Here is a 14,335-nt window from a genome sequence, read left to right as displayed (position 1 = left end):
AAGATTCTTGGATCCTTACAAGTGCCATGATTAACACATAATAAGGAATGTTGGAAAAAATGTACCTTGCCTGCATTACTAACTCCACCTTTTATAATTAATACAATTTAAGGTAAATGATATTGGACTTTTTTATTACTTGTGGCATTCCTTAGCTTTTTCCCTTTCGTTGTGCTTGCATAAATGGAACTAAACTGGCCAACTCCCTCATTATGCATTTCTTTTCACTTTCTTTTCTGTTTCATTTTCTGGCTGTAATGTATAAGCACCATATTACCACAAATGCTTTCTCAATTCTGCGAATCAAATCTCCATAATAATATATTCATTATATTAACTTCAGAGTAGCACTATGGCTGTACCTCAGTTTCTCTCTCACTGTCAAATGGGGAATGAAGGCAGACAGCATATACCTTTCACAACCATGTACTGTTACCATGCCTATAATCCCACTGCTTGAATAACAGGCATTCCTAAAATGTTTTCTTTCTGTGCTGAATCAACAGAACGAGGCTGCAATAGACCTGTTAAAGAGCAGTGATTAGTAATGCGATTACTAAGGTAGGCAGGACACGCTGAGGTTTTCCACTGAAAGTAGGATCTTAAATAATTATGTAAAATAACATGATGTCTATTTAGTCATAAAGGCTCTCTTGTTTTCTGTTCTCTTCAGTAATAGATGAAACAAGTATGACTTCTTCTACATAACATCTACATCCAGAATTCAAGGCCCTTATTTTATCAGATCTCTTCCTAAATGTGATACTGTACTATGCATCCTCCACTGTCATTCAGATTATCCACAAGCAATTTCTGATTTTCTCAAGCCAGCTCATTCTTCATACCTGTCAGGTGAATCATTGGTGAAAACAATTCTCTGCCCATGAACTGTGTGAGCATGTATTTAATTTGTGCTGTTTTGGTTAGTTTTGATCAGACACACAGACCACAAAGCCTTCTTTCTATTCCCAATCTGGAAGAGAACACCTAGGCACATTATAATTTCAAACCCTGTTTTTCGTAAGTATTATTTAATGTTTGATTAAAATGTTCAACTTCTCAAACTTGATTACCATTACCCATTTGATGAGTTAATAATAGAAACTATGAATAAAAGGAGACACAACTGAAGAGGCACAGAAATATTTTCAATTATTTGCATTGCTTTCTTGGGTTTGGTTTCAAAGTCTATGAAAATCACAGAAGTATCTTCTTTGTCCACTTGGTGCTGGACAAATCCTGCCTGGTTTTCAAAAACTCCACTGAAAGGCAGCATCTTTAGCCCTGATAGATGGGCACAGACACAGCACTGTCTTGCAAACTGCTCATCACTTGGCATCAGGCCATTTTCTCAAGTCTGTGAGAAAAACACCTTAGCCTCTAACAGAATGGAAGTGAAGTTGGAGCAGTACTCTGACCAATATTGGACACTTGACCACTGATGACACGGTCCTAGTGGCAAAGTGTAAAATATGCTCATAGTTAACATTTTGAAGAGAAGATAAACCCCAAACGGAAACAGCATGGTAAATTAGAAGTATTGACCCTGCAAGAGAAAACGGTGGTCTTCTCGAAACATCTCTCCTTGGCTCGTTACCTGGAACCTTCTGTCTAGCCCCCAGTTCAGTAGGCAAGATGTGACTTCTTTCTTTACAATTACAACATCTTAAATGACTTCAGAGTTGTTTCCATAAATACAGCATGCCAGTGCTTACTGACTGATTTTACCACCTAGGAGCTTATTTGCATTCAGCAACGAAGCAGTTGAATTTTTAAGGTATTTTGTAGTTAAATTGCAATTAAGTTGGAAGGCTGCTTGCACAGCAATTCCCTAGTCATTAGATATGGCAAAAGTCTTTATAAAAATATTGGAGCTGACTACAGCCTTGTGCTGCTTGTCTCACACACACCAAAAATACTATATGATACAAAGCATTGTGTAAGGCTGCATAACAAACAGCTGGGTCTACACCCAGGTTTAACAGGGAGCAAGCCATGGTAATATTATTTCTTCATTTCCTCTTCTGAGCCTCTTTCAGTCTTATGCCTATGTACATATTTTCTAGGCCATTTATTCTTTCCTATACTGAAAACACTATCAAACAGGTATGGTGGTGAGTGTTGGAAAAATTTATATATGTCCTATCAGCATAAACAAATATGTGGACTATACTCAGAAAAGCTATAAAGCTGCTGGAGCATACCGTTAGCCTGAACACAGGTACCATTCTTGTACACGTTTTCAAGGGTCGCACCTCTTTATGTACCAGTTTATTCAGACATGACACAGCGTATAGTTCACAGCCATACTTCTAAGCAGAGATTTCTTAAGACACAATTGCTCTTTTGTGCTTTCCGCTACATTTTCATTTAGTCATGACAGCATAACCAGCAGTTGATATTCTGCTTCTGTGGGGCAATAACTTTACTATGCTTCATTAATTAAAGCTATGGGTATTAAGTGGAATGGCTGTTGGGAGTGTGAAAAAAGGCATTGCTACATTGACAGCAAAGAGATGGCTGTGAGTTGTAACTGCGTTCCTTATTCTGCTTCAGTCTATTTTGGAAGGTCAGGATTACTGTAAACAAACATACTCAGCTGATATCTGAAGCAATGTCTGAACAGGAAAGACTAAAAAAGTCCTAAGCAAGGAAAGCTTTTGCAAGTGTTTCAGCTGCTTAGTTGATTGAAACATCATAGTCTAACAAGAAATTGAGAACAATTATTTTAATAATTTAAGGGGTTCATTCAGCTTAGTCTGGTTTGATGATTAAAACACAGGGCAAAGAACCAGAAGACATTAACTCTATTTTCAGCATTAGCACTGGCTCACTGTGTGATATTAAGCAAGTCACTTAATTTAACTGTCACTCTCTGTCTCACCTGTAAAATGAGGGAACCTACCTCACAAGTTCTTTGTGAGATTAATTAATTAAACTTTTGCCGTACACCTAACATCTCTTGGATGAAAGGTGGTGGAAAAGTTATTATTAAACACATACATAAACAGGATACAAAAGCAGAGCTAGGTGGTTTCTATAGAGGAAACTCACATCTCTTTCATCTTTGAAGTTTTTAAGCATGACAACAAAATAATTAACTATAGGACCTGTTGGTCACCAACGCAAGTGAGCTAATCAGTGACATCAAGCTTGGAGGCAGCCTGGGCTGAAGTGATCATGCACTGCCGGAGTTGGCAGTCTGTGGGATATGGGTCAGGTGAAGAGTAAAGTCAGGACCCTGAATTTTGGGAAAGCAAACTTTCAGCTATTCAAGGAATTAGTCAACAGGGCCCCAGGGAAACTGCCCTCAGGGACAAGGGAGCAGAACAGAGCTGGCAGATCTTTAAGCACCTTTTCCAGAGTACAAAAGCTCTCAATCCCTAGGTGTAAGAAAACAAGAAAGCAAGGCAAGAGGCCAACATGGATGAGTCAAGACCTGCTGGTGAAACTAAAGGGCAAGAGGGAAATGCACGGGCAGTGGAAGCAGGGACAGGTATCCTGGGAAGAGTATAGGGACATTGCCCGGTTGTGTAGGGATGGGGTCAGGAAGACCAAGGCACAGGTGGAGCTGAACTTGGCAAGGGATGCAATGAAGAAATAATAAAGGCTTCTACAGGTATGTCAGCCAGAAAAGGAAGGTCAAAGAAAGCGCACCCGCCTCAATGAGCAAGACTGGCAAACTGGTAACAACAGACAAGGAGAAGGCTGAGGTATGCAACATTTCCTTCTCAGTCTTCACTGGCAATTTCCCACACCTCTTAAATGGATGGACTGCAAGACGGGGACTGGAGGAGCAAAGTCCCTCTCACTGTAAGAGAAGATCAGGTTTGTGACCACCTGAGGAGCCTATGGGACCTAACGTGATGCATCCCAGAGTCCTGAGGAAATTGGCTGATGTAGTTGCCAAGCCCCTCTCCATGATATTTGAAAAGTCATGGCAGTCAGGTGAAGTCCCTGGTGACTGGAAAAAGGGACACACTGCACCCGTTTTTAGAAAAGGTAGAAAGGAGGAGCCTGGGAAGTACTGACCTGTCAACCTCACCTCTGTGCCTGGGAAGATCATGGCACAGATCCTCCTAGAAGCTATACTAAGGCACATGGAGGACAGGGAGGTGATTCGAGACAGCCAGCTTCACCAAGGGCGAGTCCTGCCTGACCAAGGTGTGGCCTTCTGTGATGGGGTGACTACATCAGTGGACAAGGGAAGAGCTATGGACATCGTCTATCTGGATTTCTGTAAGGCCTTTGACATGGTACCCCACAACATCCTTCTCTCTAAATTGGAGAGATACTGATCTGATGGATGGACTGTTCAGTGGATGAGGAACTGGTTGGAAGTTTGCATCCAAAAAGTAGTGGTCAATGGGTCAATTTCCAGATGGAGATCGGTGTCTGTATTGGGACTAGTACTGTTTAGTATCTTCATCAATAACATAGTGACATCGAGTGCACCATGAGCAGGTTTTCAAATGACACCAAGATGAGTGGTGGGGTTCACACACCTGAGGGATGGGATGTCATCCAGAGGGACCTGGACAAGCTCCAGAAGTTGGCCCATATGAACTTTGTGAGGTTCAACAAGGCCAAGTGCAACGTCCTGCACCTGGGTTGGAGCAACCTCTGATATTAATACAGGCTGGGGGATGGAGGGATTGAGAGCAGCCCTGCCAAGGACCTGGAAGTTCTGGTTGATAAAAAGCTGGACATGAGTCAACAATGTGTGCTCGCAGCCCAGAAAGCCTGGGTTGCATCAAAGGAAGCATGGCCAGCAGGTCAAGGTAGGTGATTCTGCCCCTCTGCTCTGCTCTGGGGAGACCCCACCTGCAGTACTGCATCCAGCTCTGGATCTGTCAGCACAGGACAGACATGGGCTTGTTGGAGCAGGTCCACAGGAGGGCCACAAAAATGATCAGAGGAATGGAACACCTCTCCGATGAGGAAAGACTGAGAAATTTAGGATTGTTCAGCCTGGATAAGAGAAAGCTCCAGGGAGACCTTGTTGCAGCCTTTCAATACTTAAAGGGGGCTTACAAGAAAGATGGGGGTGGACATTTTAGTGGAGCCTATTGAAATAGGACAAGGGTAATGGTTTTAAACTAAAAGATGGTAGATTCAGACGAGATGTAAGGAAGAAATTATTTATGATGAGGGTGATGAAACACTAGAACAGGTTTCCCAGAGAAGCTGTGGATGCCCCATCCCCGGAAACATTCAGGGTCAGGTTGGATGGGGCTCTGAGCACCCTGATCTAGTTGAAGATGTCCCGGCTTATTGCAGGGGGGTTGGACTAGATGACTTTTAAAGATCCCTTCCAACCCAAACTATTCTATGATGCTATGATTCTAAAACTGTGGGTGAAGCCCTTGAAATGAGTTTATAAACTGAAAAAAAAGCATAGCCATACACTAGACAGACAAACTATAACTAAGAATAAAATTGCATTGTCATTCTTCAGTAAAGCACACAATTAAAAGACTAAGGTGAGTTTTTCTCTTCTATGATGTATAAGCAAATTTACATCTAATTGAAGTAAAAGGCAGCAGTTTTAAATCTGGAGAAAGGAAATAATGTTTTTTTAAAAACCCAGTTTTTACTGAACTCATTGCCACATGACATTGTTGGAAACAAGATCTCAGTGAATTCAGGAAACAAACATTTACATGGAGATGTGAATATCCACCATGATGCTCTATGAGATGAGAGAGTTAAAAAACCCTCATGTTGCACAGTACAAGTCAACTAATAGCTGAGAGGCGCTTAAAAAAACCCTCCTGTGAAGTCTATTTGACTCTGGACTTAATTGCAACTGCATCAGAAGCACCTAGTACAGGTTGCTGTCAGAGGCAGCACCCTGGAGCCGGTGGGCTAAGGGTCACCTCTAGCACAGCAATCTCAGTGCTTACTGGGGCTAGACCAAGCAGCGCACCAGCACATCTTTAGCATCCTGCTACTCTTGTAATAACTATATTGTAGGAAATGGCAGATTTGTTCTGTCATAAAATTAACTACATCAACAACAGAAAAGGGTCCAGCAACTTTTAACTGAAGGGTTTTTACCTCACAATGCAGTTTAACAGATAACAAAAAATGATTTTTACTAACATTGTGCTGTGACCCTATGAATGAGATGCTCAAAACCTCAGTGAGCAAAGAAAAAATGGATCAAGTAGTGTGATCAATGACATTCAAAGGTTATGTGTTTCCTGTACAGTTGCTTGCCTCACCAAAGACCATTTGGGGAAAGGACAAAACTAATTTGCACGTTTCTGAAGCCAGTTGTTGTTATCTTGAATATTCACAAAAATATCACCACTGATTTCTGTTGGTTCCATTCAAAACAGAGTGAGGCCTTTATGTAAAGCATGGTTGTAAGTCTTTTACAACTTTGAAATGAAGTTGGTGTTTGGTATGCCACCAGAGCAACATGCACAGGAAAATTCAGGTGTTCTATTATTTTAAAATCAAGTTCCTAGCTTAATAAATAACTTCCACAATATAATTTGGTAGATATAAATGCAAGTCAATTAATTGCTTTCATTGTAACATTTTTATGGTGTGAATTCTGGATCATAGTAAGTTATTTATACACTATAAATATAACCATAAATGTTAATACAGTTAACCAGTTTCTAATAAATTAACATTGAAGAGACATCTAGACAAAACCTTAGGCCCTCCAACAAGAATGGCAGAGCCATTAGCTCTGTTTCAGAGCCAAAGACCAAGACAGAGAAGTGCAGAAGTAACAATAACGCCACCATGGGTTATATAGTTGTACTAAAAAGAAGCAGTGACTCACTGTTAATGTTTACTCGGCCTGTATGCTTTAGGGATGAGTGGAGATTAGTGCAGAAAACTAGTTCTTTTATTCTCCTTTTATTTTGCTTATTACTAGCTAGTACTATTGCATTCAAGCAAGTCAAGCAAGATTAAGAATAAACAAGAGGTACTTGCCATCCAGCACTAACACAATGCCATGTGCTCACACACAGCTGCTTCTGTGTGCATTTTTAGCAGCTGTTTTTTCCTGTCTGTCCACAGCAAATGGGTACATGGCCTCACACAGTGCATGCACCTTCGCCCTTTCCTAGACCCGCCCCACACCTTTAATCCAGTCTCTGCACTCCAAGAGCCTCCTACATTACTGCTATCCCTTTTCTCACCCCAGCCGGGGCAGGAATCTCTTTGCCTTGTCACTTCGGTGATGGATAATGACAGCAAGTTCTCCTTTCATTTGTACTTGTGTCCCTAGCTGCACATACATGTAAATACATAGAGCAGCGATGCAACTTTTTCCAATGCAACTTCACAAGCTAGATAGATTTTTTGCTTTCTTAGCAGATACTCACTGTGCTTAAAGGGTTGTTCGTCCTGCAGCAGCAATTTCTTCAGGAGTGTGAATAAGGCAGGTAAGCGGACGATGGCAGAAGCAGCTCCCACTACAGTATTACAGACCAATTCATACGATGACTGTAGCTGGACTCCTCCTAGTGCCTTGGAAAGCTGGAAGAAAAGGGAAGGGCTCAGGATATGATATCATGCACTCATTCTAAAAACAAGGAAACTGTTGTAGATAATTGAAAAAGTAACAGCTTGGAAATTCCTGAATGGCCAATAACAGAAAATTACTTTTCTGCTTCACCTTCCCTACCCTCTCTAGTGAAAAGTTTCAGTAATACAAATGACAGACTTAGAAAACAATATTTACATCATCACCAGGACTAGCGTAAGAGATGTGTTACAGCTGAGCCACCTCAGAGCATTGCTTAGTGTTGCGTGGCGTTGTCTGTTGTCTGTGCTTATATCAGATCTTAAATTTTGAGCTTGTTACCAGGTCTGCTCGGGCAAATACACCAGTGCCCAGCATAGCTGGCTCTGCAGCCACAGTAGGGTTTGCATAAGCAAAAAGGACCCATGTGTATCCACTCCTTGGCAGTACCCTGACTTGTTTATTGCCTTTTTCAGTGAAAGTAAAATCTTCTAAAGCATCTAAGTGACTTAGGAATCCAATTAATATTTTCTAAAGCAATGTAAGCAAACAGGCTTGTAAATCTTATGGAAAGTCAATGTGATTTTGTGCAGATTTGCTGGGGTAAGTTTTACTCCTTAGATCCCTTTCTAATTGAAGCCTGCTTTAGAAATAATAATCCATTTACTGGGCTATATTATTATAAATTTATTTCCCAGGTCATCATTTATAGCCTTTAAAAAAGAAATTAATAAACATTTGAAGCAAAGCAGATGTCCTAACTCAGCACAATTGTTCCTAACCTGGATTTAGCTTTGAAGTTTGCCGTTTCCATTTCAGATCCAAAGAAGCACCTGCATGCCTGGAAGCTTGTCTATTCTTTCCAGCTTTATCAATTGGTCTAATAAGTCACTCATTTTTCTTTCAAGTTGTCAGGATATTTTTGTTTCTGTTATAATCCCATAAAACACTCTCAGAGGAAAATTTAGCACAGCCTTCAAGCACACAACATTTTTATGTTGTGTTTGGAATTGCTAAACTCTCTGTTATGGCAGTCATTGTGTTTGCCTTTCAGATTTCTTTTTTGTGTTAAAAATTTCCTGTGATTTTTTTCATGTAATTCATCCCAGATTCAGCATTAAGGCCACCCGTAAGTGATATGTTATAATTCAGCATCATTTTGAAGCTGCTGTATTGGGTTTTGGTTTAATGGCTTGGGTTTTAGGAACCTTTATCATGTTAAAGGAGTTTATTATGTTCCACTATTTGTCAGTACCCTTCTACTGAGCTGTACAACAGGGTGTTGCTCTTGCAAGCCTATTGTTTAAAAAGCAATATTTTGCTGCCAGATTTCATGTTCTTTTTGTGCCCTTTGTTACTGGACTTTCAATTTCAGGAACTTGTTCTGTTTAAAAGGACAGTGGAAGAACAATACTTTATAATATAATATTTATTAAACAGATGCTGGTATTATCAATGCTTGTTTATCTAGTGGTGATGTGTCTCCCGAATAACCTGGCAGTAGTAGTAAAATAAACTGGAACACAAAACCTTTTTCTTCATACAGATTCTAGGGTTTTTTTTTTTAACTACTTGGATCTTCAATTATTCTGTGTAGCAAAGGGTAGTAACATCTCAAATTGGGCAAACATAAATTGTTTGTGACCTTGAGGAGTGTGAATAAAGATCACTAATACATTAACTTTCATAGAATTTGGGAAGACCTTCTCAAAAACTGTGATACAATTTTAATTTACATTTTTCTTTCTCTGCTTTCTCTTTGAATTTTGGTTGTACTATAAAACCTATATAGGTGATTACCTGGATTTCAGAAGATTTCCTATGACAGCATAGACTTGTCACTGCTCCAGGTTTGAGTTGGACATTTCATGTATTCACACACTGGAACGCAAACCATACTCTTAAATGTTCAGAGGATGAAAGAGCTGGAACCACTGTTTGCTAGGAAGGGAGCAGGGGTACCTCTGGTCTATTCTTGCTCTTCTCCAGTCCCCTTACAGTATTAGTCTACAGCATGCATCTGGCTGCAGCACTTGGGTCATTGCTCAGCCCGGGCTCTGAGGAGGCGGGGTACTGCCTGCATTGTGCTCCTAATCTGAATCTGCAGGAAATAAACCAGATGGTACCTTGGAATATTCCAGCTGAAGATATTCTGAAGACAACACACACATTAGTAACCAGGCCTTGAATCCAGACAGATGAAGGGAGCCTAGACAAACCACAGGCATGTTAGTGTTGATTCTCTTCTTGGTTCTCTACTGATTCTGACATCCGTCTGGCTTCACCCTCAATTATGTCACTGCAAGCAAGATGAAAAGCAGACTAACTGTGCACGGCTCTAGATTGTTTTCTTGCATTCCTTTTTCTCCTTGCCAGAAAACCATCTTTCTCTCAGATTCTTGTATGTTCTTCCTCTTCCCATTTTCACAGAATCACGGAATGGTCAGGGTTGGAAGGGACTTCTGGAGATCATCTAGTCCAACTGCCTGCTAAAGCAGGTTCTCTTAGAGCAGGTTGCACAGGATCATGTCCAGGCAGGTTTTTAATGTCTCCGGAGAAGGAGACTCCACAGCCTCTCTGGGCAGCTGTTCCAGTGCTCTGTCACCCTCAAGGTAAAGAAGTTCTTCCTCTTATTCAGATAGAACTTCTTGTGTTGCACTTTGTGCCTGTTGCTCCTTGTCCTGTCGCTGGGCACCACTGAAAAGAGCCTGGCCCCATCCTCTTGATGCTCACCCTTAAGATATTTGTAGACCTTGGTAAGATCCCTTCTCAGTCTTCTCCAGACGAAACAGGCCCAGCTCTCTCAGCCTTTCCTCATCAGGGAGATGCTCCAATCCCCTCATCATCTTCATAGCCCTCTGCTGGACCCTCTCCAGTAGTTCTCTGTCTCTCTTGAACTGGGGAGCCCAGAACTGGACACAGCGCTCCAGATGGGGCCTCACCAGGGCAGAGCAGAGGGGCAGGGTCACCTCCCTCCACCTGCTGGCCATGGTTCTCCTGATGCAGCCCAGGATCCCACTGGCCTTCTTGGCCACATGGCACACCGCTGGCCTGTGGGCAACTTGCTGTCCCCCAGCACTCCCAGGGCCTTCTCCGAGCAGGTCACCCCCAGCCTGTGCTGGTGCCTGGGGCTGTCCCTCCCCAGGTGCAGGACCCTACACTTGCCTTTGTTGAACTTTGATAGGTTCCTCTCCACCCAGCTCTCTGGCCTGTCCAGGCGTCTGTGAATGGCAGTGCAGCCTCTGTTGTATCAGCTGCTCCTCCCAGTTTTGTGTCATCAGCAAACGTGCTGAGGGGACACTGTCCTTTCATCCAGGTCACTGATAGATAAGTTGAACAGAACTGGACCCAGCGCTGACCCCTGGGGAACACCACTTGCTACAGACCTCCAGCTCAACTACACAGTGATCACAACTCTCTGAGCTCTGCCATCCAGCCAGCTCTCAATCCACCTCACTGTCTGCCCATCTAGTCCACACCTCCTGAGTTTACATATGAAGATGTTATGGGAGGCAGTGTCAAAAGCCTTGCTGAGGACAAGATAGACAACATGCACTGCTCTTCCCCTCATCTACCCAGCCAGACATTCCATCATAGAAAGCTATCAGGTTGGTCAGGCATGATTTCCCCTTGGTGAATCCACATTGACTACTCCTGATAACCTTCTTTTCCTCCACATGCTTCAAGATGACCTCCAGGATGAACTGTTCCATCACCTTTCCAGGGATGGAGGTGAGGCTGACCGGCCTGTAGTTTCCTGGGTTCTCCTTGCCCTTTTGAAGACTGGAGTGACATTGGCTTTCATCCAGTCCTCAGGCACCTCTCTTGTTCTCCATGACCTTTCAGAGATGACAGAGAATGGCTTGGAAATAACATGTGCCAGCTCACTCAGCACTTGGGGGTGCATCCCACTGGGACCCATGGATTCGTGGGTGTGAAGTTTTCTTAAGTGATTTCTAACGTGATCTTCCTCCACCAAGGGAGTCTTCCTTTCTCCAGATTTTCTCTCCTGCCTCCAGGGTCTGGGAAACCTAAGGGCTGGCCTTGGCAGTGAACTCTGAAGCAGGATTGGCATTCAGTAATTCTGCCTTCTCTGTGTCCTTTGTCACGAGGGCACCCACCTCATTCAGCACTGGGACCACATTTTCCCTAGTCATCCTTTTCTTACTGATGTACCTGATGAAGCCCTTCTTGTTGTCCTTGACCTCTCACACCAGATTTATTTCCAAACAGACCTTAGCCTTCCTTGTTGCTTCCTTGCATGTTCTGACCACATCCTTATATTCCTCCCAAGCAGCCCATCCCTTTTTCCACATCCCCTATTTCCACAACCCCACTGACTGATACATCTCAAACTTCCTTATTCTGTTTGAGGTTTGCCAGAAGCTCCTTGCTTATCCGTGCAGGTCTCCTGCCCCCTTTGCTTGATCTCCTACTCATGGGGATGCATCCATCTTGAGCTTGGAGGAAGTGATGCTGGAATATTAGCCAGCTCTCTTGGACCCCCCCACCTTCTAGAGCCCTAACTCATGGGATTCCTCCAAGTAGGTCCTTGAAGAGGCCAAAGTTAACTCTCCTGAAGTCCAGGGTTGCAATCCTACTTACTGCCCTGCTTCCTCCACACAGGATCCTGAACTACACCATCTCATGGTCACTGAAGCCAAGGCTGCCCCCAACCTTCACATCCCCAACTAGCCTGCCTTTGTGAAGACAAGGTCTAAAAGCATACCTTACATTGTTGGTTTCTCCACCACCTGCATTGAAAAGTTATCATCGATGCCTTGCAGGAACCCCCTGGACTCTGTGTCTAGCTGTGCTGTCTTTCGAGCAGATATCAGGGTTGTTGAAGTCCCCCAAGAGAACCAGGGCCTGTGACCATGAGGCTACCTCCAGCTGTCTGTAGAAGGCCTCGTTGACTTCTTCTGCCTGATCTGGTGGCCTGTAGCAAACACCCACAACAGTGTCATCCATGTAGGCCTGACCTTTTATCTTTACCCGTAAGCTCTCAACTTGTTCTGCATCCACCCCTAGGGAGAACTTAATACATTAGATTTCCTTCAAGATTTAGTTAGAATTATGGAATCATTAAATAATTTTTATTAGAAGAATATATTGGAGATCATCTTATCCTTTACCCACTCAAAACAAGGCTATCTTCAAAGTTAGGTCAGGTTGCTTAGCACCTTGCCTGGTCCAGGTATGGTATCTCCAAGGATGGATATTCCAGCCTCACTGGGCATCTGGTTTAAGAGTTTGACCACCTCACTGTGAAGTCCATATGAAGTGTGCATATATAAGGCTGGGATGTTTCTCCACATTACTATGCAGCATCTGGTAGTAAACCTGAATGAGGAATAGGTTTGGAGCTTGGAAAAAGGGTAGGAAGGAACTATAATATGGGGAAATGAGGAAAATCCAAGATTTTCGTTTTATAGAAGGCAGTAGGAGACAGTGGCGAGCAGGAGTTAAAGGGATCATGGCAGAGAGGGACAAAAGAAAGGGCTGTTTCACAGGTCAGACAAGGTTGTGTGTGGGAGGCTAACTTGGATGATGAGAAGGCAGCAGGATCATAACTAAAATGGTCACCACCTCCAGAAGTGGGTACCTCTTACATCCCTAAATTAATCTTCAACAGTGCGCCATAACTAAAAATATCTTGCCAGTTCTGGCATGAAGTTGATTACAGGAGCTTGCAGGTCATTTTGCTTTCTTACGTTCCCTGTGCAATTTCAGTTGGGTAGCACACCTTGCATTTAAGGCAGTGCAGATATTTTGGTATGTTACTGTTCTATTCCAGAGAAAGCTGCCTTTTTGTAGAAAGAGGTACAAGTCCTGCAGTATACAAACATAGACAACACATAATATTTATACTGGAGTTTGCTTATAGATAACTCCAGTTTCAATCACAATTAATTCTCTCAGAGATCTCTGGACTAAAAGATGTTTTATGAATATATGCATATTTTAGTAAAAAATAGGAAATTTTAGTAGTGAGCACTATGACGTATAAATCATTTTCCAACACTAATAAAAAGGAAGAAAAAATTGAAGAATTCTTTGCCTTTGCTGATTATTTAATTCCTCAGGAAAATTCAGCATGACTGTTAAAATTGCTCTCCGTTGTCCAAGACCAACACTGACAGCAATTGCGTTTTGCAGTAGTAGAAAGCAAAGACAACTACGTGAAAAGAGGGAGAAGATCTTTAAAAAGGGTGAGATGAGTTTGTGTTCCTAAGAACTAAAGTCTAGGTGACTTAGAATAGGAAATCGTGTTTAGTGATGTAGACATGTTAACTGATGAGTCCTCACAGTACCGTTGTGAAGCAGGGAAGGATTATGCCTCGATTTGACAGGTGGAGAAACACGGACAGAAAAGGCTAAGTTCTTACCAGGATCCTTGCCAGCTTCTTTCAAAGTAATTTCCAAGGAAGATCCTTCTCTGCAGAAAGCTTGAAGCTACAGATATCTCTCCAAGTTTCCCTCTGTTACAATGGGAGAAAAGAGACAGTCATAGGTGTTGAAGCTGCTGGCCTAGCCTTGTTTGGAGCTCTGACTGGATCGTCATCTGAACAGAGAACAAGCAGAAACAGCCTTTTCTGTATGATGACTCACTTTGCCAGAGGAAGATTAGTCAATGGAAATTTGTGTCTGCCTGTACTAGTTAGTAAATATGTACCCATCCCTGCCTAAGGCCAGGGGCAAAGCACTAGGGCAGCCAAAGAGGAAGCCTGAGTTGAGTAGTCATAGCTCTTTTGCTGTTGGCACTCCAACATCAACAGAAGTTTAAGAGCAGAGGAGTCCTAGGCTGATTGCCAGCATTGTAACAGACCTTACACTTGAAGG

General features: G+C 42.6%; 1 protein-coding gene across 1 annotated transcript in view; it reads right to left on the bottom strand.

Moving 5' to 3' along the window:
• The window catches only part of RALB (RAS like proto-oncogene B), a 49,551-nt gene extending 42,045 nt beyond the window's left edge, over positions 1-7,506 (bottom strand). Inside the window, exon 1 of the mRNA XM_056349216.1 lies at positions 7,353-7,506. The gene's annotated coding sequence lies outside the window, so the exon portion shown is untranslated. The remainder of the gene's footprint in view (positions 1-7,352) is intronic.
• Between the last annotated feature and the right edge of the window lie 6,829 nt (positions 7,507-14,335).

This window comes from Falco biarmicus, chromosome 8, assembly GCF_023638135.1.
Source record: "Falco biarmicus isolate bFalBia1 chromosome 8, bFalBia1.pri, whole genome shotgun sequence".
In the NCBI taxonomy this organism is placed as follows: domain Eukaryota; kingdom Metazoa; phylum Chordata; class Aves; order Falconiformes; family Falconidae; genus Falco; species Falco biarmicus.
Note: the sequence above shows the minus strand (reverse complement) of the source record. Positions and strands in the feature narration are given on the sequence as shown.